Raw genomic sequence first — 25,000 nt, 5'->3', positions numbered from 1 at the left:
ATATAACAATAAAAAACAAGTTTGGATGGTCACAAAGCAACCATACTATTGATGATGGTGATGATTCACATGTATAAATAAGGTATTGTGGGTCGAGTTAATCGCTTACGGCCATACCACCCTGAACACGCCCGATCTCGTCCGATTTCGGAAGCTAAGCAGGGTCGGGCCTGGTTAGTACTTGGATGGGAGACCGCCTGGGAATACCAGGTGCTGTAAGCTTTTAACAATTTTCTTTGCAACCAGCAGAGGGGACTGTTGCTGCTGCTTTAAAGGAGAAGCACCTTTGAAAGAGCACGAAAGACTCAGCATCAAAGAAAACCAGGCTATGGAACACACACACATCATCACTGAAGGAAAAGAGTGAACATTTAAATGACTTTTGATAGTCGAAACACTACTTTATTCATGCACTAGTAACCTATCACTCTCAAAAATGTCCTATTTGGAGAGAAGGATGAAAGAGCGGGGAGTTTACTCACCATCAAGGAAGAAACAGTATATGAAACCCTCACAGTCTTACTGATGGAAATTGTCATGATTTTGTTTCTTGCAATAATATGATAAAATTGCACCTTCAGATTCTTTTCATTTAACATAAACAACAACAAAAGATGAGTTTCAATGGACACAAAATAAAAGGAAAGTGTTGGTTATGGTTATGATTCTCTGTATTGCCATCAGAGCTTGGTGTTGCTCCTGCTTCAGAGGAGACACATTTTTGAATGAGCAGGAAAGACTGGCAATCAAAGCAAGAAAGGATATTCAGTCGGAGATCATCATAGGTGGAGGATGAGATTGAACATTCAAATGACATTTGATATTCGAAACACTACTATATTCATGTCAAATTAACATATCACCCTAAAAATGTCATATTTGGAGAGAAGGGTGAAAGAGCAGGGAGAAATTACTCACCATGAAGGAAGAGACAGTATATGAAACCCTGACATTATTACTGAAGGACATTATTAAATTATGGTAGTGATTTTTTTCTTGCTATATTATGAGAAAATTGCACCTTGAGTGTCTTTTCCTTAACATTATATAACAATAAAAAACAAGTTTGGCTGGTCACAAAGCAACCATACTATTGATGATGGTGGTGATTCACATGTATAAATAAGGTATTGTGGGTCGAGTTAATCGCTTACGGCCATACCACCCTGAACACGCCCGATCTCGTCCGATCTCGGAAGCTAAGCAGGGTCGGGCCTGGTTAGTACTTGGATGGGAGACCGCCTGGGAATACCAGGTGCTGTAAGCTTTTAACAATTTTCTTTGCAACCAGCAGAGGGGACTGTTGCTGCTGCTTTAAAGGAGAAGCACCTTTGAAAGAGCACGAAAGACTCAGCATCAAAGAAAACCAGGCTATGGAACACACACACATCATCACTGAAGGAAAAGAGTGAACATTTAAATGACTTTTGATAGTCGAAACACTACTTTATTCATGCACTAGTAACCTATCACTCTCAAAAATGTCCTATTTGGAGAGAAGGATGAAAGAGCGGGGAGTTTACTCACCATCAAGGAAGAAACAGTATATGAAACCCTCACAGTCTTACTGATGGAAATTGTCATGATTTTGTTTCTTGCAATAATATGATAAAATTGCACCTTCAGATTCTTTTCATTTAACATAAACAACAACAAAAGATGAGTTTCAATGGACACAAAATAAAAGGAAAGTGTTGGTTATGGTTATGATTCTCTGTATTGCCATCAGAGCTTGGTGTTGCTCCTGCTTCAGAGGAGACACATTTTTGAATGAGCAGGAAAGACTGGCAATCAAAGCAAGAAAGGATATTCAGTCGGAGATCATCATAGGTGGAGGATGAGATTGAACATTCAAATGACATTTGATATTCGAAACACTACTATATTCATGTCAAATTAACATATCACCCTAAAAATGTCATATTTGGAGAGAAGGGTGAAAGAGCAGGGAGAAATTACTCACCATGAAGGAAGAAACAGTATATGAAACCCTGACATTATTACTGAAGGACATTATTAAATTATGGTAGTGATTTTTTTCTTGCTATATTATGAGAAAATTGCACCTTGAGTGTCTTTTCCTTAACATTATATAACAATAAAAAACAAGTTTGGATGGTCACAAAGCCACCATACTATTGATGATGGTGGTGATTCACATGTATAAATAAGGTATTGTGGGTCGAGTTAATCGCTTACGGCCATACCACCCTGAACACGCCCGATCTCGTCCGATCTCGGAAGCTAAGCAGGGTCGGGCCTGGTTAGTACTTGGATGGGAGACCGCCTGGGAATACCAGGTGCTGTAAGCTTTTAACAATTTTCTTTGCAACCAGCAGAGGGGACTGTTGCTGCTGCTTTAAAGGAGAAGCACCTTTGAAAGAGCACGAAAGACTCAGCATCAAAGAAAACCAGGCTATGGAACACACACACATCATCACTGAAGGAAAAGAGTGAACATTTAAATGACTTTTGATAGTCGAAACACTACTTTATTCATGCACTAGTAACCTATCACTCTCAAAAATGTCCTATTTGGAGAGAAGGATGAAAGAGCGGGGAGTTTACTCACCATCAAGGAAGAAACAGTATATGAAACCCTCACAGTCTTACTGATGGAAATTGTCATGATTTTGTTTCTTGCAATAATATGATAAAATTGCACCTTCAGATTCTTTTCATTTAACATAAACAACAACAAAAGATGAGTTTCAATGGACACAAAATAAAAGGAAAGTGTTGGTTATGGTTATGATTCTCTGTATTGCCATCAGAGCTTGGTGTTGCTCCTGCTTCAGAGGAGACACATTTTTGAATGAGCAGGAAAGACTGGCAATCAAAGCAAGAAAGGATATTCAGTCGGAGATCATCATAGGTGGAGGATGAGATTGAACATTCAAATGACATTTGATATTCGAAACACTACTATATTCATGTCAAATTAACATATCACCCTAAAAATGTCATATTTGGAGAGAAGGGTGAAAGAGCAGGGAGAAATTACTCACCATGAAGAAAGAGACAGTATATGAAACCCTGACATTATTACTGAAGGACATTATTAAATTATGGTAGTGATTTTTTTCTTGCTATATTATGAGAAAATTGCACCTTGAGTGTCTTTTCCTTAACATTATATAACAATAAAAAACAAGTTTGGCTGGTCACAAAGCAACCATACTATTGATGATGGTGGTGATTCACATGTATAAATAAGGTATTGTGGGTCGAGTTAATCGCTTACGGCCATACCACCCTGAACACGCCCGATCTCGTCCGATCTCGGAAGCTAAGCAGGGTCGGGCCTGGTTAGTACTTGGATGGGAGACCGCCTGGGAATACCAGGTGCTGTAAGCTTTTAACAATTTTCTTTGCAACCAGCAGAGGGGACTGTTGCTGCTGCTTTAAAGGAGAAGCACCTTTGAAAGAGCACGAAAGACTCAGCATCAAAGAAAACCAGGCTATGGAACACACACACATCATCACTGAAGGAAAAGATTGAACATTTAAATGACTTTTGATAGTCGAAACACTACTTTATTCATGCACTAGTAACCTATCACTCTCAAAAATGTCCTATTTGGAGAGAAGGATGAAAGAGCGGGGAGTTTACTCACCATCAAGGAAGAAACAGTATATGAAACCCTCACAGTCTTACTGATGGAAATTGTCATGATTTTGTTTCTTGCAATAATATGATAAAATTGCACCTTCAGATTCTTTTCATTTAACATAAACAACAACAAAAGATGAGTTTCAATGGACACAAAATAAAAGGAAAGTGTTGGTTATGGTTATGATTCTCTGTATTGCCATCAGAGCTTGGTGTTGCTCCTGCTTCAGAGGAGACACATTTTTGAATGAGCAGGAAAGACTGGCAATCAAAGCAAGAAAGGATATTCAGTCGGAGATCATCATAGGTGGAGGATGAGATTGAACATTCAAATGACATTTGATATTCGAAACACTACTATATTCATGTCAAATTAACATATCACCCTAAAAATGTCATATTTGGAGAGAAGGGTGAAAGAGCAGGGAGAAATTACTCACCATGAAGGAAGAAACAGTATATGAAACCCTGACATTATTACTGAAGGACATTATTAAATTATGGTAGTGATTTTTTTCTTGCTATATTATGAGAAAATTGCACCTTGAGTGTCTTTTCCTTAACATTATATAACAATAAAAAACAAGTTTGGATGGTCACAAAGCCACCATACTATTGATGATGGTGGTGATTCACATGTATAAATAAGGTATTGTGGGTCGAGTTAATCGCTTACGGCCATACCACCCTGAACACGCCCGATCTCGTCCGATCTCGGAAGCTAAGCAGGGTCGGGCCTGGTTAGTACTTGGATGGGAGACCGCCTGGGAATACCAGGTGCTGTAAGCTTTTAACAATTTTCTTTGCAACCAGCAGAGGGGACTGTTGCTGCTGCTTTAAAGGAGAAGCACCTTTGAAAGAGCACGAAAGACTCAGCATCAAAGAAAACCAGGCTATGGAACACACACACATCATCACTGAAGGAAAAGAGTGAACATTTAAATGACTTTTGATAGTCGAAACACTACTTTATTCATGCACTAGTAACCTATCACTCTCAAAAATGTCCTATTTGGAGAGAAGGATGAAAGAGCGGGGAGTTTACTCACCATCAAGGAAGAAACAGTATATGAAACCCTCACAGTCTTACTGATGGAAATTGTCATGATTTTGTTTCTTGCAATAATATGATAAAATTGCACCTTCAGATTCTTTTCATTTAACATAAACAACAACAAAAGATGAGTTTCAATGGACACAAAATAAAAGGAAAGTGTTGGTTATGGTTATGATTCTCTGTATTGCCATCAGAGCTTGGTGTTGCTCCTGCTTCAGAGGAGACACATTTTTGAATGAGCAGGAAAGACTGGCAATCAAAGCAAGAAAGGATATTCAGTCGGAGATCATCATAGGTGGAGGATGAGATTGAACATTCAAATGACATTTGATATTCGAAACACTACTATATTCATGTCAAATTAACATATCACCCTAAAAATGTCATATTTGGAGAGAAGGGTGAAAGAGCAGGGAGAAATTACTCACCATGAAGGAAGAGACAGTATATGAAACCCTGACATTATTACTGAAGGACATTATTAAATTATGGTAGTGATTTTTTTCTTGCTATATTATGAGAAAATTGCACCTTGAGTGTCTTTTCCTTAACATTATATAACAATAAAAAACAAGTTTGGATGGTCACAAAGCAACCATACTATTGATGATGGTGGTGATTCACATGTATAAATAAGGTATTGTGGGTCGAGTTAATCGCTTACGGCCATACCACCCTGAACACGCCCGATCTCGTCCGATCTCGGAAGCTAAGCAGGGTCGGGCCTGGTTAGTACTTGGATGGGAGACCGCCTGGGAATACCAGGTGCTGTAAGCTTTTAACAATTTTCTTTGCAACCAGCAGAGGGGACTGTTGCTGCTGCTTTAAAGGAGAAGCACCTTTGAAAGAGCACGAAAGACTCAGCATCAAAGAAAACCAGGCTATGGAACACACACACATCATCACTGAAGGAAAAGAGTGAACATTTAAATGACTTTTGATAGTCGAAACACTACTTTATTCATGCACTAGTAACCTATCACTCTCAAAAATGTCCTATTTGGAGAGAAGGATGAAAGAGCGGGGAGTTTACTCACCATCAAGGAAGAAACAGTATATGAAACCCTCACAGTCTTACTGATGGAAATTGTCATGATTTTGTTTCTTGCAATAATATGATAAAATTGCACCTTCAGATTCTTTTCATTTAACATAAACAACAACAAAAGATGAGTTTCAATGGACACAAAATAAAAGGAAAGTGTTGGTTATGGTTATGATTCTCTGTATTGCCATCAGAGCTTGGTGTTGCTCCTGCTTCAGAGGAGACACATTTTTGAATGAGCAGGAAAGACTGGCAATCAAAGCAAGAAAGGATATTCAGTCGGAGATCATCATAGGTGGAGGATGAGATTGAACATTCAAATGACATTTGATATTCGAAACACTACTATATTCATGTCAAATTAACATATCACCCTAAAAATGTCATATTTGGAGAGAAGGGTGAAAGAGCAGGGAGAAATTACTCACCATGAAGGAAGAGACAGTATATGAAACCCTGACATTATTACTGAAGGACATTATTAAATTATGGTAGTGATTTTTTTCTTGCTATATTATGAGAAAATTGCACCTTGAGTGTCTTTTCCTTAACATTATATAACAATAAAAAAACAAGTTTGGATGGTCACAAAGCAACCATACTATTGATGATGGTGGTGATTCACATGTATAAATAAGGTATTGTGGGTCGAGTTAATCGCTTACGGCCATACCACCCTGAACACGCCCCATCTCGTCCGATCTCGGAAGCTAAGCAGGGTCGGGCCTGGTTAGTACTTGGATGGGAGACCGCCTGGGAATACCAGGTGCTGTAAGCTTTTAACAATTTTCTTTGCAACCAGCAGAGGGGACTGTTGCTGCTGCTTTAAAGGAGAAGCACCTTTGAAAGAGCACGAAAGACTCAGCATCAAAGAAAACCAGGCTATGGAACACACACACATCATCACTGAAGGAAAAGAGTGAACATTTAAATGACTTTTGATAGTCGAAACACTACTTTATTCATGCACTAGTAACCTATCACTCTCAAAAATGTCCTATTTGGAGAGAAGGATGAAAGAGCGGGGAGTTTACTCACCATCAAGGAAGAAACAGTATATGAAACCCTCACAGTCTTACTGATGGAAATTGTCATGATTTTGTTTCTTGCAATAATATGATAAAATTGCACCTTCAGATTCTTTTCATTTAACATAAACAACAACAAAAGATGAGTTTCAATGGACACAAAATAAAAGGAAAGTGTTGGTTATGGTTATGATTCTCTGTATTGCCATCAGAGCTTGGTGTTGCTCCTGCTTCAGAGGAGACACATTTTTGAATGAGCAGGAAAGACTGGCAATCAAAGCAAGAAAGGATATTCAGTCGGAGATCATCATAGGTGGAGGATGAGATTGAACATTCAAATGACATTTGATATTCGAAACACTACTATATTCATGTCAAATTAACATATCACCCTAAAAATGTCATATTTGGAGAGAAGGGTGAAAGAGCAGGGAGAAATTACTCACCATGAAGGAAGAAACAGTATATGAAACCCTGACATTATTACTGAAGGACATTATTAAATTATGGTAGTGATTTTTTTCTTGCTATATTATGAGAAAATTGCACCTTGAGTGTCTTTTCCTTAACATTATATAACAATAAAAAACAAGTTTGGATGGTCACAAAGCCACCATACTATTGATGATGGTGGTGATTCACATGTATAAATAAGGTATTGTGGGTCGAGTTAATCGCTTACGGCCATACCACCCTGAACACGCCCGATCTCGTCCGATCTCGGAAGCTAAGCAGGGTCGGGCCTGGTTAGTACTTGGATGGGAGACCGCCTGGGAATACCAGGTGCTGTAAGCTTTTAACAATTTTCTTTGCAACCAGCAGAGGGGACTGTTGCTGCTGCTTTAAAGGAGAAGCACCTTTGAAAGAGCACGAAAGACTCAGCATCAAAGAAAACCAGGCTATGGAACACACACACATCATCACTGAAGGAAAAGAGTGAACATTTAAATGACTTTTGATAGTCGAAACACTACTTTATTCATGCACTAGTAACCTATCACTCTCAAAAATGTCCTATTTGGAGAGAAGGATGAAAGAGCGGGGAGTTTACTCACCATCAAGGAAGAAACAGTATATGAAACCCTCACAGTCTTACTGATGGAAATTGTCATGATTTTGTTTCTTGCAATAATATGATAAAATTGCACCTTCAGATTCTTTTCATTTAACATAAACAACAACAAAAGATGAGTTTCAATGGACACAAAATAAAAGGAAAGTGTTGGTTATGGTTATGATTCTCTGTATTGCCATCAGAGCTTGGTGTTGCTCCTGCTTCAGAGGAGACACATTTTTGAATGAGCAGGAAAGACTGGCAATCAAAGCAAGAAAGGATATTCAGTCGGAGATCATCATAGGTGGAGGATGAGATTGAACATTCAAATGACATTTGATATTCGAAACACTACTATATTCATGTCAAATTAACATATCACCCTAAAAATGTCATATTTGGAGAGAAGGGTGAAAGAGCAGGGAGAAATTACTCACCATGAAGGAAGAGACAGTATATGAAACCCTGACATTATTACTGAAGGACATTATTAAATTATGGTAGTGATTTTTTTCTTGCTATATTATGAGAAAATTGCACCTTGAGTGTCTTTTCCTTAACATTATATAACAATAAAAAACAAGTTTGGATGGTCACAAAGCAACCATACTATTGATGATGGTGGTAATTCACATGTATAAATAAGGTATTGTGGGTCGAGTTAATCGCTTACGGCCATACCACCCTGAACACGCCCCATCTCGTCCGATCTCGGAAGCTAAGCAGGGTCGGGCCTGGTTAGTACTTGGATGGGAGACCGCCTGGGAATACCAGGTGCTGTAAGCTTTTAACAATTTTCTTTGCAACCAGCAGAGGGGACTGTTGCTGCTGCTTTAAAGGAGAAGCACCTTTGAAAGAGCACGAAAGACTCAGCATCAAAGAAAACCAGGCTATGGAACACACACACATCATCACTGAAGGAAAAGAGTGAACATTTAAATGACTTTTGATAGTCGAAACACTACTTTATTCATGCACTAGTAACCTATCACTCTCAAAATGTCCTATTTGGAGAGAAGGATGAAAGAGCGGGGAGTTTACTCACCATCAAGGAAGAAACAGTATATGAAACCCTCACAGTCTTACTGATGGAAATTGTCATGATTTTGTTTCTTGCAATAATATGATAAAATTGCACCTTCAGATTCTTTTCATTTAACATAAACAACAACAAAAGATGAGTTTCAATGGACACAAAATAAAAGGAAAGTGTTGGTTATGGTTATGATTCTCTGTATTGCCATCAGAGCTTGGTGTTGCTCCTGCTTCAGAGGAGACACATTTTTGAATGAGCAGGAAAGACTGGCAATCAAAGCAAGAAAGGATATTCAGTCGGAGATCATCATAGGTGGAGGATGAGATTGAACATTCAAATGACATTTGATATTCGAAACACTACTATTTTCATGTCAAATTAACATATCACCCTAAAAATGTCATATTTGGAGAGAAGGGTGAAAGAGCAGGGAGAAATTACTCACCATGAAGGAAGAAACAGTATATGAAACCCTGACATTATTACTGAAGGACATTATTAAATTATTGTAGTGATTTTTTTCTTGCTATATTATGAGAAAATTGCACCTTGAGTGTCTTTTCCTTAACATTATATAACAATAAAAAACAAGTTTGGATGGTCACAAAGCAACCATGCTATTGATGATGGTGGCGATTCACATGTATAAATAAGGTATTGTGGGTCGAGTTAATCGCTTACGGCCATACCACCCTGAACACGCCCGATCTCGTCCGATCTCGGAAGCTAAGCAGGGTCGGGCCTGGTTAGTACTTGGATGGGAGACCGCCTGGGAATACCAGGTGCTGTAAGCTTTTAACAATTTTCTTTGCAACCAGCAGAGGGGACTGTTGCTGCTGCTTTAAAGGAGAAGCACCTTTGAAAGAGCACGAAAGACTCAGCATCAAAGAAAACCAGGCTATGGAACACACACACATCATCACTGAAGGAAAAGAGTGAACATTTAAATGACTTTTGATAGTCGAAACACTACTTTTTTCATGCACTAGTAACCTATCACTCTCAAAATGTCCTATTTGGAGAGAAGGATGAAAGAGCGGGCAGTTTACTCACCATCAAGGAAGAAACAGTATATGAAACCCTCACAGTCTTACTGATGGAAATTGTCATGATTTTGTTTCTTGCAATAATATGATAAAATTGCACCTTCAGATTCTTTTCATTTAAGATAAACAACAACAAAAGATGAGTTTCAATGGACACAAAATAAAAGGAAAGTGTTGGTTATGGTTATGATTCTCTGTATTGCCATCAGAGCTTGGTGTTGCTCCTGCTTCAGAGGAGACACATTTTTGAATGAGCAGGAAAGACTGGCAATCAAAGCAAGAAAGGATATTCAGTCGGAGATCATCATAGGTGGAGGATGAGATTGAACATTCAAATGACATTTGATATTCGAAACACTACTATATTCATGTCAAATTAACATATCACCCTAAAAATGTCATATTTGGAGAGCAGGGTGAAAGAGCAGGGAGAAATTACTCACCATGAAGGAAGAAACAGTATATGAAACCCTGACATTATTACTGAAGGACATTATTAAATTATTGTAGTGATTTTTTTCTTGCTATATTATGAGAAAATTGCACCTTGAGTGTCTTTTCCTTAACATTATATAACAATAAAAAACAAGTTTGGATGGTCACAAAGCAACCATGCTATTGATGATGGTGGCGATTCACATGTATAAATAAGGTATTGTGGGTCGAGTTAATCGCTTACGGCCATACCACCCTTAACACGCCCGATCTCGTACGATCTCAGAAGCTAAGCAGGGTCGGGCCTGGTTAGTACTTGGATGGGAGAACGCCTGGAAATACCAGGTGCTGTAAGCTTTTAACAATTTTCTTTGCAACCAGCAGAGGGGACTGTTGCTGCTGCTTTAAAGGAGAAGCACCTTTGAAAGAGCACGAAAGACTCAGCATCAAAGAAAACCAGGCTATGGAACACACACACATCATCACTGAAGGAAAAGAGTGAACATTTAAATGACTTTTGATAGTCGAAACACTACTTTATTCATGCACTAGTAACCTATCACTCTCAAAATGTCCTATTTGGAGAGAAGGATGAAAGAGCGGGGAGTTTACTCACCATCAAGGAAGAAACAGTATATGAAACCCTCACAGTCTTACTGATGGAAATTGTCATGATTTTGTTTCTTGCAATAATATGATAAAATTGCACCTTCAGATTCTTTTCATTTAAGATAAACAACAACAAAAGATGAGTTTCAATGGACACAAAATAAAAGGAAAGTGTTGGTTATGGTTATGATTCTCTGTATTGCCATCAGAGCTTGGTGTTGCTCCTGCTTCAGAGGAGACACATTTTTGAATGAGCAGGAAAGACTGGCAATCAAAGCAAGAAAGGATATTCAGTCGGAGATCATCATAGGTGGAGGATGAGATTGAACATTCAAATGACATTTGATATTCGAAACACTACTATATTCATGTCAAATTAACATATCACCCTAAAAATGTCATATTTGGAGAGAAGGGTGAAAGAGCAGGGAGAAATTACTCACCATGAAGGAAGAAACAGTATATGAAACCCTGACATTATTACTGAAGGACATTATTAAATTATTGTAGTGATTTTTTTCTTGCTATATTATGAGAAAATTGCACCTTGAGTGTCTTTTCCTTAACATTATATAACAATAAAAAACAAGTTTGGATGGTCACAAAGCAACCATGCTATTGATGATGGTGGCGATTCACATGTATAAATAAGGTATTGTGGGTCGAGTTAATCGCTTACGGCCATACCACCCTGAACACGCCCGATCTCGTCCGATCTCGGAAGCTAAGCAGGGTCGGGCCTGGTTAGTACTTGGATGGGAGACCGCCTGGGAATACCAGGTGCTGTAAGCTTTTAACAATTTTCTTTGCAACCAGCAGAGGGGACTGTTGCTGCTGCTTTAAAGGAGAAGCACCTTTGAAAGAGCACGAAAGACTCAGCATCAAAGAAAACCAGGCTATGGAACACACACACATCATCACTGAAGGAAAAGAGTGAACATTTAAATGACTTTTGATAGTCGAAACACTACTTTATTCATGCACTAGTAACCTATCACTCTCAAAAATGTCCTATTTGGAGAGAAGGATGAAAGAGCGGGGAGTTTACTCACCATCAAGGAAGAAACAGTATATGAAACCCTCACAGTCTTACTGATGGAAATTGTCATGATTTTGTTTCTTGCAATAATATGATAAAATTGCACCTTCAGATTCTTTTCATTTAACATAAACAACAACAAAAGATGAGTTTCAATGGACACAAAATAAAAGGAAAGTGTTGGTTATGGTTATGATTCTCTGTATTGCCATCAGAGCTTGGTGTTGCTCCTGCTTCAGAGGAGACACATTTTTGAATGAGCAGGAAAGACTGGCAATCAAAGCAAGAAAGGATATTCAGTCGGAGATCATCATAGGTGGAGGATGAGATTGAACATTCAAATGACATTTGATATTCGAAACACTACTATATTCATGTCAAATTAACATATCACCCTAAAAATGTCATATTTGGAGAGAAGGGTGAAAGAGCAGGGAGAAATTACTCACCATGAAGGAAGAGACAGTATATGAAACCCTGACATTATTACTGAAGGACATTATTAAATTATGGTAGTGATTTTTTTCTTGCTATATTATGAGAAAATTGCACCTTGAGTGTCTTTTCCTTAACATTATATAACAATAAAAAACAAGTTTGGATGGTCACAAAGCAACCATACTATTGATGATGGTGGTAATTCACATGTATAAATAAGGTATTGTGGGTCGAGTTAATCGCTTACGGCCATACCACCCTGAACACGCCCGATCTCGTCCGATCTCGGAAGCTAAGCAGGGTCGGGCCTGGTTAGTACTTGGATGGGAGACCGCCTGGGAATACCAGGTGCTGTAAGCTTTTAACAATTTTCTTTGCAACCAGCAGAGGGGACTGTTGCTGCTGCTTTAAAGGAGAAGCACCTTTGAAAGAGCACGAAAGACTCAGCATCAAAGAAAACCAGGCTATGGAACACACACACATCATCACTGAAGGAAAAGAGTGAACATTTAAATGACTTTTGATAGTCGAAACACTACTTTATTCATGCACTAGTAACCTATCACTCTCAAAATGTCCTATTTGGAGAGAAGGATGAAAGAGCGGGGAGTTTACTCACCATCAAGGAAGAAACAGTATATGAAACCCTCACAGTCTTACTGATGGAAATTGTCATGATTTTGTTTCTTGCAATAATATGATAAAATTGCACCTTCAGATTCTTTTCATTTAACATAAACAACAACAAAAGATGAGTTTCAATGGACACAAAATAAAAGGAAAGTGTTGGTTATGGTTATGATTCTCTGTATTGCCATCAGAGCTTGGTGTTGCTCCTGCTTCAGAGGAGACACATTTTTGAATGAGCAGGAAAGACTGGCAATCAAAGCAAGAAAGGATATTCAGTCGGAGATCATCATAGGTGGAGGATGAGATTGAACATTCAAATGACATTTGATATTCGAAACACTACTATATTCATGTCAAATTAACATATCACCCTAAAAATGTCATATTTGGAGAGAAGGGTGAAAGAGCAGGGAGAAATTACTCACCATGAAGGAAGAAACAGTATATGAAACCCTGACATTATTACTGAAGGACATTATTAAATTATTGTAGTGATTTTTTTCTTGCTATATTATGAGAAAATTGCACCTTGAGTGTCTTTTCCTTAACATTATATAACAATAAAAAACAAGTTTGGATGGTCACAAAGCAACCATGCTATTGATGATGGTGGCGATTCACATGTATAAATAAGGTATTGTGGGTCGAGTTAATCGCTTACGGCCATACCACCCTGAACACGCCCGATCTCGTCCGATCTCGGAAGCTAAGCAGGGTCGGGCCTGGTTAGTACTTGGATGGGAGACCGCCTGGGAATACCAGGTGCTGTAAGCTTTTAACAATTTTCTTTGCAACCAGCAGAGGGGACTGTTGCTGCTGCTTTAAAGGAGAAGCACCTTTGAAAGAGCACGAAAGACTCAGCATCAAAGAAAACAAGGCTATGGAACACACACACATCATCACTGAAGGAAAAGAGTGAACATTTAAATGACTTTTGATAGTCGAAACACTACTTTATTCATGCACTAGTAACCTATCACTCTCAAAATGTCCTATTTGGAGAGAAGGATGAAAGAGCGGGGAGTTTACTCACCATCAAGGAAGAAACAGTATATGAAACCCTCACAGTCTTACTGATGGAAATTGTCATGATTTTGTTTCTTGCAATAATATGATAAAATTGCACCTTCAGATTCTTTTCATTTAAGATAAACAACAACAAAAGATGAGTTTCAATGGACACAAAATAAAAGGAAAGTGTTGGTTATGGTTATGATTCTCTGTATTGCCATCAGAGCTTGGTGTTGCTCCTGCTTCAGAGGAGACACATTTTTGAATGAGCAGGAAAGACTGGCAATCAAAGCAAGAAAGGATATTCAGTCGGAGATCATCATAGGTGGAGGATGAGATTGAACATTCAAATGACATTTGATATTCGAAACACTACTATATTCATGTCAAATTAACATATCACCCTAAAAATGTCATATTTGGAGAGCAGGGTGAAAGAGCAGGGAGAAATTACTCACCATGAAGGAAGAAACAGTATATGAAACTCTGACATTATTACTGAAGGACATTATTAAATTATTGTAGTGATTTTTTTCTTGCTATATTATGAGAAAATTGCACCTTGAGTGTCTTTTCCTTAACATTATATAACAATAAAAAACAAGTTTGGATGGTCACAAAGCAACCATGCTATTGATGATGGTGGCGATTCACATGTATAAATAAGGTATTGTGGGTCGAGTTAATCGCTTACGGCCATACCACCCTGAACACGCCCGATCTCGTCCGATCTCGGAAGCTAAGCAGGGTCGGGCCTGGTTAGTACTTGGATGGGAGACCGCCTGGGAATACCAGGTGCTGTAAGCTTTTAACAATTTTCTTTGCAACCAGCAGAGGGGACTGTTGCTGCTGCTTTAAAGGAGAAGCACCTTTGAAAGAGCACGAAAGACTCAGCATCAAAGAAAACCAGGCTATGGAACACACACACATCATCACTGAAGGAAAAGAGTGAACATTTAAATGACTTTTGATAGTCGAAACACTACTTTATTCATGCACTAGTAACCTATCACTCTCAAAATGTCCTATTTGGAGAGAAGGATGAAAGAGCGGGGAGTTTACTCACCATCAAGGAAGAAACAGTATATGAAACCCTCACAGTCTTACTGATGGAAATTGTCATGATTTTGTTTCTTGCAATAATATGATAAAATTGCACCTTCAGATTCTTTTCATTTAACATAAACAACAACAAAAGATGAGTTTCAATGGACACAAAATAAAAGGAAAGTGTTGGTTATGGTTATGATTCTCTGTATTGCCATCAGAGCTTGGTGTTGCTCCTGCTTCAGAGGAGACACATTTTTGAATGAGCAGGAAAGACTGGCAATCAAAGCAAGAAAGGATATTCAGTCGGAGATCATCATAGGTGGAGGATGAGATTGAACATTCAAATGACATTTGATATTCGAAACACTACTATATTCATGTCAAATTAACATATCACCCTAAAAATGTCATATTTGGAGAGAAGGGTGAAAGAGCAGGGAGAAATTACTCACCATGAAGGAAGAAACAGTATATGAAACCCTGACATTATTACTGAAGGACATTATTAAATTATTGTAGTGATTTTTTTCTTGCTATATTATGAGAAAATTGCACCTTGAGTGTCTTTTCCTTAACATTATATAACAATAAAAAACAAGTTTGGATGGTCACAAAGCAACCATGCTATTGATGATGGTGGCGATTCACATGTATAAATAAGGTATTGTGGGTTGAGTTAATCGCTTACGGCCATACCACCCTGAACACGCCCGATCTTGTCCGATCTCGGAAGCTAAGCAGGGTCGGGCCTGGTTAGTACTTGGATGGGAGACCGCCTGGGAATACCAGGTGCTGTTAGCTTTTAACAATTTTCTTTGCAACCAGCAGAGGGGACTGTTGCTGCTGCTTTAAAGGAGAAGCACCTTTGAAAGAGCACGAAAGACTCAGCATCAAAGAAAACCAGGCTATGGAACACACACACATCATCACTGAAGGAAAAGAGTGAACATTTAAATGACTTTTGATAGTCGAAACACTACTTTATTCATTCACTAGTAACCTATCACTCTCAAAATGTCCTATTTGGAGAGAAGGATGAAAGAGCGGGGAGTTTACTCACCATCAAGGAAGAAACAGTATATGAAACCCTCACAGTCTTACTGATGGAAATTGTCATGATTTTGTTTCTTGCAATAATATGATAAAATTGCACCTTCAGATTCTTTTCATTTAAGATAAACAACAACAAAAGATGAGTTTCAATGGACACAAAATAAAAGGAAAGTGTTGGTTATGGTTATGATTCTCTGTATTGCCATCAGAGCTTGGTGTTGCTCCTGCTTCAGAGGAGACACATTTTTGAATGAGCAGGAAAGACTGGCAATCAAAGCAAGAAAGGATATTCAGTCGGAGATCATCATAGGTGGAGGATGAGATTGAACATTCAAATGACATTTGATATTCGAAACACTACTATATTCATGTCAAATTAACATATCACCCTAAAAATGTCATATTTGGAGAGAAGGGTGAAAGAGCAGGGAGAAATTACTCACCATGAAGGAAGAAACAGTATATGAAACCCTGACATTATTACTGAAGGACATTATTAAATTATTGTAGTGATTTTTTTCTTGCCATATTATGAGAAAATATCACCTTGAGTGTCTTTTCCTTAACATTATATAACAATAAAAAACAAGTTTGGATGGTCACAAAGCAACCATGCTATTGATGATGGTGGCGATTCACATGTATAAATAAGGTATTGTGGGTCGAGTTAATCGCTTACGGCCATACCACCCTGAACACGCCCGATCTCGTCCGATCTCGCAAGCTAAGCAGGGTCGGGCCTGGTTAGTACTTGGATGGGAGACCGCCTGGGAATACCAGGTGCTGTAAGCTTTTAACAATTTTCTTTGCAACCAGCAGAGGGGACTGTTGCTGCTGCTTTAAAGGAGAAGCACCTTTGAAAGAGCACGAAAGACTCAGCATCAAAGAAAACCAGGCTATGGAACACACACACATCATCACTGAAGGAAAAGAGTGAACATTTAAATGACTTTTGATAGTCGAAACACTACTTTATTCATGCCCTAGTAACCTATCACTCTCAAAATGTCCTATTTGGAGAGAAGGATGAAAGAGCGGGGAGTTTACTCACCATCAAGGAAGAAACAGTATATGAAACCCTCACAGTCTTACTGATGGAAATTGTCATGATTTTGTTTCTTGCAATAATATGATAAAATTGCACCTTCAGATTCTTTTCATTTAACATAAACAACAACAAAAGATGAGTTTCAATGGACACAAAATAAAAGGAAAGTGTTGGTTATGGTTATGATTCTCTGTATTGCCATCAGAGCTTGGTGTTGCTCCTGCTTCAGAGGAGACACATTTTTGAATGAGCAGGAAAGACTGGCAATCAAAGCAAGAAAGGATATTCAGTCGGAGATCATCATAGGTGGAGGATGAGATTGAACATTCAAATGACATTTGATATTCGAAACACTACTATATTCATGTCAAATTAACATATCACCCTAAAAATGTCATATTTGGAGAGCAGGGTGAAAGAGCAGGGAGAAATTACTCACCATGAAGGAAGAAACAGTATATGAAACCCTGACATTATTACTGAAGGACATTATTAAATTATTGTAGTGATTTTTTTCTTGCTATATTATGAGAAAATTGCACCTTGAGTGTCTTTTCCTTAACATTATATAACAATAAAAAACAAGTTTGGATGGTCACAAAGCAACCATGCTATTGATGATGGTGGCGATTCACATGTATAAATAAGGTATTGTGGGTCGAGTTAATCGCTTACGGCCATACCACCCTGAACACGCCCGATCTCGTCCGATCTCGGAAGCTAAGCAGGGTCAGGCCTGGTTAGTACTTGGATGGGAGACCGCCTGGGAATACCAGGTGCTGTAAGCTTTTAACAATTTTCTTTGCAACCAGAAGAGGGGACTGTTGCTGCTGCTTTAAAGGAGAAGCACCTTTGAAAGAGCACGAAAGACTCAGCATCAAAGAAAACCAGGCTATGGAACACACACACATCATCACTGAAGGAAAAGAGTGAACATTTAAATGACTTTTGATAGTCGAAACACTACTTTATTCATGCACTAGTAACCTATCACTCTCAAAATGTCCTATTTGGAGAGAAGGATGAAAGAGCGGGGAGTTTACTCACCATCAAGGAAGAAACAGTATATGAAACCCTCACAGTCTTACTGATGGAAATTGTCATGATTTTGTTTCTTGCAATAATATGATAAAATTGCACCTTCAGATTCTTTTCATTTAAGATAAACAACAACAAAAGATGAGTTTCAATGGACACAAAATAAAAGGAAAGTGTTGGTTATGGTTATGATTCTCTGTATTGCCATCAGAGCTTGGTGTTGCTCCTGCTTCAGAGGAGACACATTTTTGAATGAGCAGGAAAGACTGGCAATCAAAGCAAGAAAGGATATTCAGTCGGAGATCATCATAGGTGGAGGATGAGATTGAACATTCAAATGACATTTGATATTCGAAACACTACTATATTCATGTCAAATTAACATATCACCCTAAAAATGTCATATTTGGAGAGCAGGGTGAAAGAGCAGGGAGAAATTACTCACCATGAAGGAAGAAACAGTATGTGCAACCCTGACATTATTACTGAAGGACATTATTAAATTATTGTAGTGATTTTTTTCTTGCTATATTATGAGAAAATTGCACCTTGAGTGTCTTTTCCTTAACATTATATAACAATAAAAAACAAGTTTGGATGGTCACAAAGCAACCATGCTATTGATGATGGTGGCGATTCACATGTATAAATAAGGTATTGTGGGTCGAGTTAATCGCTTACGGCCATACCACCCTGAACACGCCCGATCTCGTCCGATCTCGGAAGCTAAGCAGGGTTGGGCCTGGTTAGTACTTGGATGGGAGACCGCCTGGGAATACCAGGTGCTGTAAGCTTTTAACAATTTTCTTTGCAACCAGCAGAGGGGACTGTTGCTGCTGCTTTAAAGGAGAAGCACCTTTGAAAGAGCACGAAAGACTCAGCATCAAAGAAAACCAGGCTATGGAACACACACACATCATCACTGAAGGAAAAGAGTGAACATTTAAATGACTTTTGATAGTCGAAACACTACTTTATTCATTCACTAGTAACCTATCACTCTCAAAATGTCCTATTTGGAGAGAAGGATGAAAGAGCGGGGAGTTTACTCACCATCAAGGAAGAAACAGTATATGAAACCCTCACAGTCTTACTGATGGAAATTGTCATGATTTTGTTTCTTGCAATAATATGATAAAATTGCACCTTCAGATTCTTTTCATTTAAGATAAACAACAACAAAAGATGAGTTTCAATGGACACAAAAAAAAAGGAAAGTGTTGGTTATGGTTATGATTCTCTGTATTGCCATCAGAGCTTGGTGTTGCTCCTGCTTCAGAGGAGACACATTTTTGAATGAGCAGGAAAGACTGGCAATCAAAGCAAGAAAGGATATTCAGTCGGAGATCATCATAGGTGGAGGATGAGATTGAACATTCAAATGACATTTGATATTCGAAACACTACTATATTCATGTCAAATTAACATATCACCCTAAAAATGTCATATTTGGAGAGAAGGGTGAAAGAGCAGGGAGAAATTACTCACCATGAAGGAAGAAACAGTATATGAAACCCTGACATTATTACTGAAGGACATTATTAAATTATTGTAGTGATTTTTTTCTTGCTATATTATGAGAAAATTGCACCTTGAGTGTCTTTTCCTTAACATTATATAACAATAAAAAACAAGTTTGGATGGTCACAAAGCAACCATGCTATTGATGATGGTGGCGATTCACATGTATAAATAAGGTATTGTGGGTCGAGTTAATCGCTTACGGCCATACCACCCTGAACACGCCCGATCTCGTCTGATCTCGGAAGCTAAGCAGGGTCGGGCCTGGTTAGTACTTGGATGGGAGACCGCCTGGGAATACCAGGTGCTGTAAGCTTTTAACAATTTTCTTTGCAACCAGCAGAGGGGACTGTTGCTGCTGCTTTAAAGGAGAAGCACCTTTGAAAGAGCACGAAAGACTCAGCATCAAAGAAAACCAGGCTATGGAACACACACACATCATCACTGAAGGAAAATAGTGAACATTTAAATGACTTTTGATAGTCGAAACACTACTTTATTCATGCACTAGTAACCTATCACTCTCAAAATGTCCTATTTGGAGAGAAGGATGAAAGAGCGGGGAGTTTACTCACCATCAAGGAAGAAACAGTATATGAAACCCTCACAGTCTTACTGATGGAAATTGTCATGATTTTGTTTCTTGCAATAATATGATAAAATTGCACCTTCAGATTCTTTTCATTTAACATAAACAACAACAAAAGATGAGTTTCAATGGACACAAAATAAAAGGAAAGTGTTGGTTATGGTTATGATTCTCTGTATTGCCATCAGAGCTTGGTGTTGCTCCTGCTTCAGAGGAGACACATTTTTGAATGAGCAGGAAAGACTGGCAATCAAAGCAAGAAAGGATATTCAGTCGGAGATCATCATAGGTGGAGGATGAGATTGAACATTCAAATGACATTTGATATTCGAAACACTACTATATTCATGTCAAATTAACATATCACCCTAAAAATGTCATATTTGGAGAGAAGGGTGAAAGAGCAGGGAGAAATTACTCACCATGAAGGAAGAGACAGTATATGAAACCCTGACATTATTACTGAAGGACATTATTAAATTATGGTAGTGATTTTTTTCTTGCTATATTATGAGAAAATTGCACCTTGAGTGTCTTTTCCTTAACATTATATAACAATAAAAAACAAGTTTGGATGGTCACAAAGCAACCATACTATTGATGATGGTGGTGATTCACATGTATAAATAAGGTATTGTGGATCGAGTTAATCGCTTACGGCCATACCACCCTGAACACGCCCGATCTCGTCCGATCTCGGAAGCTAAGCAGGGTCGGGCCTGGTTAGTACTTGGATGGGAGACCGCCTGGGAATACCAGGTGCTGTAAGCTTTTAACAATTTTCTTTGCAACCAGCAGAGGGGACTGTTGCTGCTGCTTTAAAGGAGAAGCACCTTTGAAAGAGCACGAAAGACTCAGCATCAAAGAAAACCAGGCTATGGAACACACACACATCATCACTGAAGGAAAAGAGTGAACATTTAAATGACTTTTGATAGTCGAAACACTACTTTATTCATGCACTAGTAACCTATCACTCTCAAAAATGTCCTATTTGGAGAGAAGGATGAAAGAGCGGGGAGTTTACTCACCATCAAGGAAGAAACAGTATATGAAACCCTCACAGTCTTACTGATGGAAATTGTCATGATTTTGTTTCTTGCAATAATATGATAAAATTGCACCTTCAGATTCTTTTCATTTAACATAAACAACAACAAAAGATGAGTTTCAATGGACACAAAATAAAAGGAAAGTGTTGGTTATGGTTATGATTCTCTGTATTGCCATCAGAGCTTGGTGTTGCTCCTGCTTCAGAGGAGACACATTTTTGAATGAGCAGGAAAGACTGGCAATCAAAGCAAGAAAGGATATTCAGTCGGAGATCATCATAGGTGGAGGATGAGATTGAACATTCAAATGACATTTGATATTCGAAACACTACTATATTCATGTCAAATTAACATATCACCCTAAAAATGTCATATTTGGAGAGAAGGGTGAAAGAGCAGGGAGAAATTACTCACCATGAAGGAAGAAACAGTATATGAAACCCTGACATTATTACTGAAGGACATTATTAAATTATGGTAGTGATTTTTTTCTTGCTATATTATGAGAAAATTGCACCTTGAGTGTCTTTTCCTTAACATTATATAACAATAAAAAACAAGTTGGATGGTCACAAAGCAACCATACTATTGATGATGGTGGTGATTCACATGTTTAAATAAGGTATTGTGGGTCGAGTTAATCGCTTACGGCCATACCACCCTGAACACGCCCGATCTCGTCCGATCTCTGAAGCTAATTAGGGTCGGGCCTGGTTAGTACTTGGATGGGAGACCGCCTGGGAATACCAGGTGCTGTAAGCTTTTAACAATTTTCTTTGCAACCAGCAGAGGGGACTGTTGCTGCTGCTTTAAAGGAGAATCACCTTTGAAAGAGCACGAAAGACTCAGCATCAAAGAAAACCAGGCTATGGAACACACACACATCATCACTGAAGGAAAAGAGTGAACATTTAAATGACTTTTGATAGTCGAAACACTACTTTATTCATGCACTAGTAACCTATCACTCTCAAAAATGTCCTATTTGGAGAGAAGGATGAAAGAGCGGGGAGTTTACTCACCATCAAGGAAGAAACAGTATATGAAACCCTCACAGTCTTACTGATGGAAATTGTCATGATTTTGTTTCTTGCAATAATATGATAAAATTGCACCTTCAGATTCTTTTCATTTAAGATAAACAACAACAAAAGATGAGTTTCAATGGACACAAAATAAAAGGAAAGTGTTGGTTATGGTTATGATTCTCTGTATTGCCATCAGAGCTTGGTGTTGCTCCTGCTTCAGAGGAGACACATTTTTGAATGAGCAGGAAAGACTGGCAATCAAAGCAAGAAAGGATATTCAGTCGGAGATCATCATAGGTGGAGGATGAGATTGAACATTCAAATGACATTTGATATTCGAAACACTACTATATTCATGTCAAATTAACATATCACCCTAAAAATGTCATATTTGGAGAGAAGGGTGAAAGAGCAGGGAGAAATTACTCACCATGAAGGAAGAAACAGTATATGAAACCCTGACATTATTACTGAAGGACATTATTAAATTATTGTAGTGATTTTTTTCTTGCTATATTATGAGAAAATTGCACCTTGAGTGTCTTTTCCTTAACATTATATAACAATAAAAAACAAGTTTGGATGGTCACAAAGCAACCATGCTATTGATGATGGTGGCGATTCACATGTATAAATAAGGTATTGTGGGTCGAGTTTATCGCTTACGGCCATACCACCCTGAACACGCCCGATCTCGTCCGATCTCGGAAGCTAAGCAGGGTCGGGCCTGGTTAGTACTTGGATGGGAGACTGCCTGGGAATACCAGATGCTGTAAGCTTTTAACAATTTTCTTTGCAACCAGCAGAGGGGACTGTTGCTGCTGCTTTAAAGGAGAAGCACCTTTGAAAGAGCACGAAAGACTCAGCATCAAAGAAAACCAGGCTATGGAACACACACACATCATCACTGAAGGAAAAGAGTGAACATTTAAATGACTTTTGATAGTCGAAACACTACTTTATTCATGCACTAGTAACCTATCACTCTCAAAATGTCCTATTTGGAGAGAAGGATGAAAGAGCGGGGAGTTTACTCACCATCAAGGAAGAAACAGTGTATGAAACCCCCACAGTCTTACTGATGGAAATTGTCATGATTTTGCTTCTTGCAATAATATGATAAAATTGCACCTTCAGATTCTTTTCATTTAACATAAACAACAACAAAAGATGAGTTTCAATGGACACAAAATAAAAGGAAAGTGTTGGTTATGGTTATGATTCTCTGTATTGCCATCAGAGCTTGGTGTTGCTCCTGCTTCAGAGGAGACACATTTTTGAATGAGCAGGAAAGACTGGCAATCAAAGCAAGAAAGGATATTCAGTCGGAGATCATCATAGGTGGAGGATGAGATTGAACATTCAAATGACATTTGATATTCGAAACACTACTATATTCATGTCAAATTAACATATCACCCTAAAAATGTCATATTTGGAGAGAAGGGTGAAAGAGCAGGGAGAAATTACTCACCATGAAGGAAGAAACAGTATATGAAACCCTGACATTATTACTGAAGGACATTATTGAATTATTGTAGTGATTTTTTTCTTGCTATATTATGAGAAAATTGCACCTTGAGTGTCTTTTCCTTAACATTATATAACAATAAAAAACAAGTTTGGATGGTCACAAAGCAACCATGCTATTGATGATGGTGGCGATTCACATGTATAAATAAGGTATTGTGGGTCGAGTTAATCGCTTACGGCCATACCACCCTGAACACGCCCGATCTCGTCCTATCTCGGAAGCTAAGCAGGGTCGGGCCTGGTTAGTACTTGGATGGGAGACCGCCTGGGAATACCAAGTGCTGTAAGCTTTTAACAATTTTCTTTACAACCAGCAGAGGGGACTGTTGCTGCTGCTTTAAAGGAGAAGCACCTTTGAAAGAGCACGAAAGACTCAGCATCAAAGAAAACCAGGCTATGGAACACACACACATCATCACTGAAGGAAAAGAGTGAACATTTAAATGACTTTTGATAGTCGAAACACTACTTTATTCATGCCCTAGTAACCTATCACTCTCAAAATGTCCTATTTGGAGAGAAGGATGAAAGAGCGGGGAGTTTACTCACCATCAAGGAAGAAACAGTATATGAAACCCTCACAGTCTTACTGATGGAAATTGTCATGATTTTGTTTCTTGCAATAATATGATAAAATTGCACCTTCAGATTCTTTTCATTTAAGATAAACAACAACAAAAGATAAGTTTCAATGGACACAAAATAAAAGGAAAGTGTTGGTTATGGTTATGATTCTCTGTATTGCCATCAGAGCTTGGTGTTGCTCCTGCTTCAGAGGAGACACATTTTTGAATGAGCAGGAAAGACTGGCAATCAAAGCAAGAAAGGATATTCAGTCGGAGATCATCATAGGTGGAGGATGAGATTGAACATTCAAATGACATTTGATATTCGAAACACTACTATATTCATGTCAAATTAACATATCACCCTAAAAATGTCATATTTGGAGAGCAGGGTGAAAGAGCAGGGAGAAATTACTCACCATGAAGGAAGAAACAGTATGTGCAACCCTGACATTATTACTGAAGGACATTATTAAATT

General features: G+C 38.3%; 24 non-coding genes across 24 annotated transcripts; all 24 read left to right on the top strand.

The window, feature by feature from the left end:
* Nucleotides 1-103: 103 nt before the first annotated feature.
* LOC133957724 (5S ribosomal RNA) lies at nt 104-222 on the top strand. Its single transcript, XR_009921499.1, has one exon. It is a non-coding gene; the product is annotated as a 5S ribosomal RNA (ribosomal RNA).
* Nucleotides 223-1,148: 926 nt separating this feature from the next.
* Nucleotides 1,149-1,267, top strand: LOC133957530 (5S ribosomal RNA). Its single transcript, XR_009921317.1, has one exon. It is a non-coding gene; the product is annotated as a 5S ribosomal RNA (ribosomal RNA).
* Nucleotides 1,268-2,193: 926 nt separating this feature from the next.
* Nucleotides 2,194-2,312, top strand: LOC133957529 (5S ribosomal RNA). The gene has a single exon (XR_009921316.1). It is a non-coding gene; the product is annotated as a 5S ribosomal RNA (ribosomal RNA).
* Nucleotides 2,313-3,238: 926 nt separating this feature from the next.
* LOC133957528 (5S ribosomal RNA) lies at nt 3,239-3,357 on the top strand. The gene has a single exon (XR_009921315.1). It is a non-coding gene; the product is annotated as a 5S ribosomal RNA (ribosomal RNA).
* A 926-nt stretch (nt 3,358-4,283) lies between these two features.
* On the top strand, nt 4,284-4,402 carry LOC133957526 (5S ribosomal RNA). Its single transcript, XR_009921314.1, has one exon. It is a non-coding gene; the product is annotated as a 5S ribosomal RNA (ribosomal RNA).
* Nucleotides 4,403-5,328: 926 nt separating this feature from the next.
* On the top strand, nt 5,329-5,447 carry LOC133957525 (5S ribosomal RNA). The gene has a single exon (XR_009921313.1). It is a non-coding gene; the product is annotated as a 5S ribosomal RNA (ribosomal RNA).
* Nucleotides 5,448-6,374: 927 nt separating this feature from the next.
* LOC133957823 (5S ribosomal RNA) lies at nt 6,375-6,493 on the top strand. The gene has a single exon (XR_009921593.1). It is a non-coding gene; the product is annotated as a 5S ribosomal RNA (ribosomal RNA).
* Nucleotides 6,494-7,419: 926 nt separating this feature from the next.
* LOC133957524 (5S ribosomal RNA) lies at nt 7,420-7,538 on the top strand. The gene has a single exon (XR_009921312.1). It is a non-coding gene; the product is annotated as a 5S ribosomal RNA (ribosomal RNA).
* Nucleotides 7,539-8,464: 926 nt separating this feature from the next.
* On the top strand, nt 8,465-8,583 carry LOC133957822 (5S ribosomal RNA). Its single transcript, XR_009921592.1, has one exon. It is a non-coding gene; the product is annotated as a 5S ribosomal RNA (ribosomal RNA).
* A 925-nt stretch (nt 8,584-9,508) lies between these two features.
* On the top strand, nt 9,509-9,627 carry LOC133957523 (5S ribosomal RNA). Its single transcript, XR_009921311.1, has one exon. It is a non-coding gene; the product is annotated as a 5S ribosomal RNA (ribosomal RNA).
* A 925-nt stretch (nt 9,628-10,552) lies between these two features.
* On the top strand, nt 10,553-10,671 carry LOC133957877 (5S ribosomal RNA). Its single transcript, XR_009921642.1, has one exon. It is a non-coding gene; the product is annotated as a 5S ribosomal RNA (ribosomal RNA).
* Nucleotides 10,672-11,596: 925 nt separating this feature from the next.
* LOC133957522 (5S ribosomal RNA) lies at nt 11,597-11,715 on the top strand. Its single transcript, XR_009921310.1, has one exon. It is a non-coding gene; the product is annotated as a 5S ribosomal RNA (ribosomal RNA).
* A 926-nt stretch (nt 11,716-12,641) lies between these two features.
* LOC133957521 (5S ribosomal RNA) lies at nt 12,642-12,760 on the top strand. The gene has a single exon (XR_009921309.1). It is a non-coding gene; the product is annotated as a 5S ribosomal RNA (ribosomal RNA).
* Nucleotides 12,761-13,685: 925 nt separating this feature from the next.
* LOC133957519 (5S ribosomal RNA) lies at nt 13,686-13,804 on the top strand. The gene has a single exon (XR_009921307.1). It is a non-coding gene; the product is annotated as a 5S ribosomal RNA (ribosomal RNA).
* A 925-nt stretch (nt 13,805-14,729) lies between these two features.
* LOC133957518 (5S ribosomal RNA) lies at nt 14,730-14,848 on the top strand. Its single transcript, XR_009921306.1, has one exon. It is a non-coding gene; the product is annotated as a 5S ribosomal RNA (ribosomal RNA).
* Nucleotides 14,849-15,773: 925 nt separating this feature from the next.
* LOC133957809 (5S ribosomal RNA) lies at nt 15,774-15,892 on the top strand. Its single transcript, XR_009921579.1, has one exon. It is a non-coding gene; the product is annotated as a 5S ribosomal RNA (ribosomal RNA).
* Nucleotides 15,893-16,817: 925 nt separating this feature from the next.
* On the top strand, nt 16,818-16,936 carry LOC133957767 (5S ribosomal RNA). The gene has a single exon (XR_009921540.1). It is a non-coding gene; the product is annotated as a 5S ribosomal RNA (ribosomal RNA).
* A 925-nt stretch (nt 16,937-17,861) lies between these two features.
* Nucleotides 17,862-17,980, top strand: LOC133957747 (5S ribosomal RNA). The gene has a single exon (XR_009921522.1). It is a non-coding gene; the product is annotated as a 5S ribosomal RNA (ribosomal RNA).
* Nucleotides 17,981-18,905: 925 nt separating this feature from the next.
* On the top strand, nt 18,906-19,024 carry LOC133957475 (5S ribosomal RNA). Its single transcript, XR_009921264.1, has one exon. It is a non-coding gene; the product is annotated as a 5S ribosomal RNA (ribosomal RNA).
* A 925-nt stretch (nt 19,025-19,949) lies between these two features.
* Nucleotides 19,950-20,068, top strand: LOC133957644 (5S ribosomal RNA). Its single transcript, XR_009921424.1, has one exon. It is a non-coding gene; the product is annotated as a 5S ribosomal RNA (ribosomal RNA).
* A 925-nt stretch (nt 20,069-20,993) lies between these two features.
* On the top strand, nt 20,994-21,112 carry LOC133957517 (5S ribosomal RNA). Its single transcript, XR_009921305.1, has one exon. It is a non-coding gene; the product is annotated as a 5S ribosomal RNA (ribosomal RNA).
* Nucleotides 21,113-22,037: 925 nt separating this feature from the next.
* Nucleotides 22,038-22,156, top strand: LOC133957859 (5S ribosomal RNA). The gene has a single exon (XR_009921627.1). It is a non-coding gene; the product is annotated as a 5S ribosomal RNA (ribosomal RNA).
* A 926-nt stretch (nt 22,157-23,082) lies between these two features.
* Nucleotides 23,083-23,201, top strand: LOC133957838 (5S ribosomal RNA). The gene has a single exon (XR_009921607.1). It is a non-coding gene; the product is annotated as a 5S ribosomal RNA (ribosomal RNA).
* Nucleotides 23,202-24,126: 925 nt separating this feature from the next.
* On the top strand, nt 24,127-24,245 carry LOC133957860 (5S ribosomal RNA). The gene has a single exon (XR_009921628.1). It is a non-coding gene; the product is annotated as a 5S ribosomal RNA (ribosomal RNA).
* Nucleotides 24,246-25,000: the final 755 nt, after the last annotated feature.

Source organism: Platichthys flesus, chromosome 7 (assembly GCF_949316205.1).
Source record: "Platichthys flesus chromosome 7, fPlaFle2.1, whole genome shotgun sequence".
Classification (NCBI taxonomy): Eukaryota; Metazoa; Chordata; class Actinopteri; order Pleuronectiformes; family Pleuronectidae; genus Platichthys; species Platichthys flesus.
Note: the sequence above shows the minus strand (reverse complement) of the source record. Positions and strands in the feature narration are given on the sequence as shown.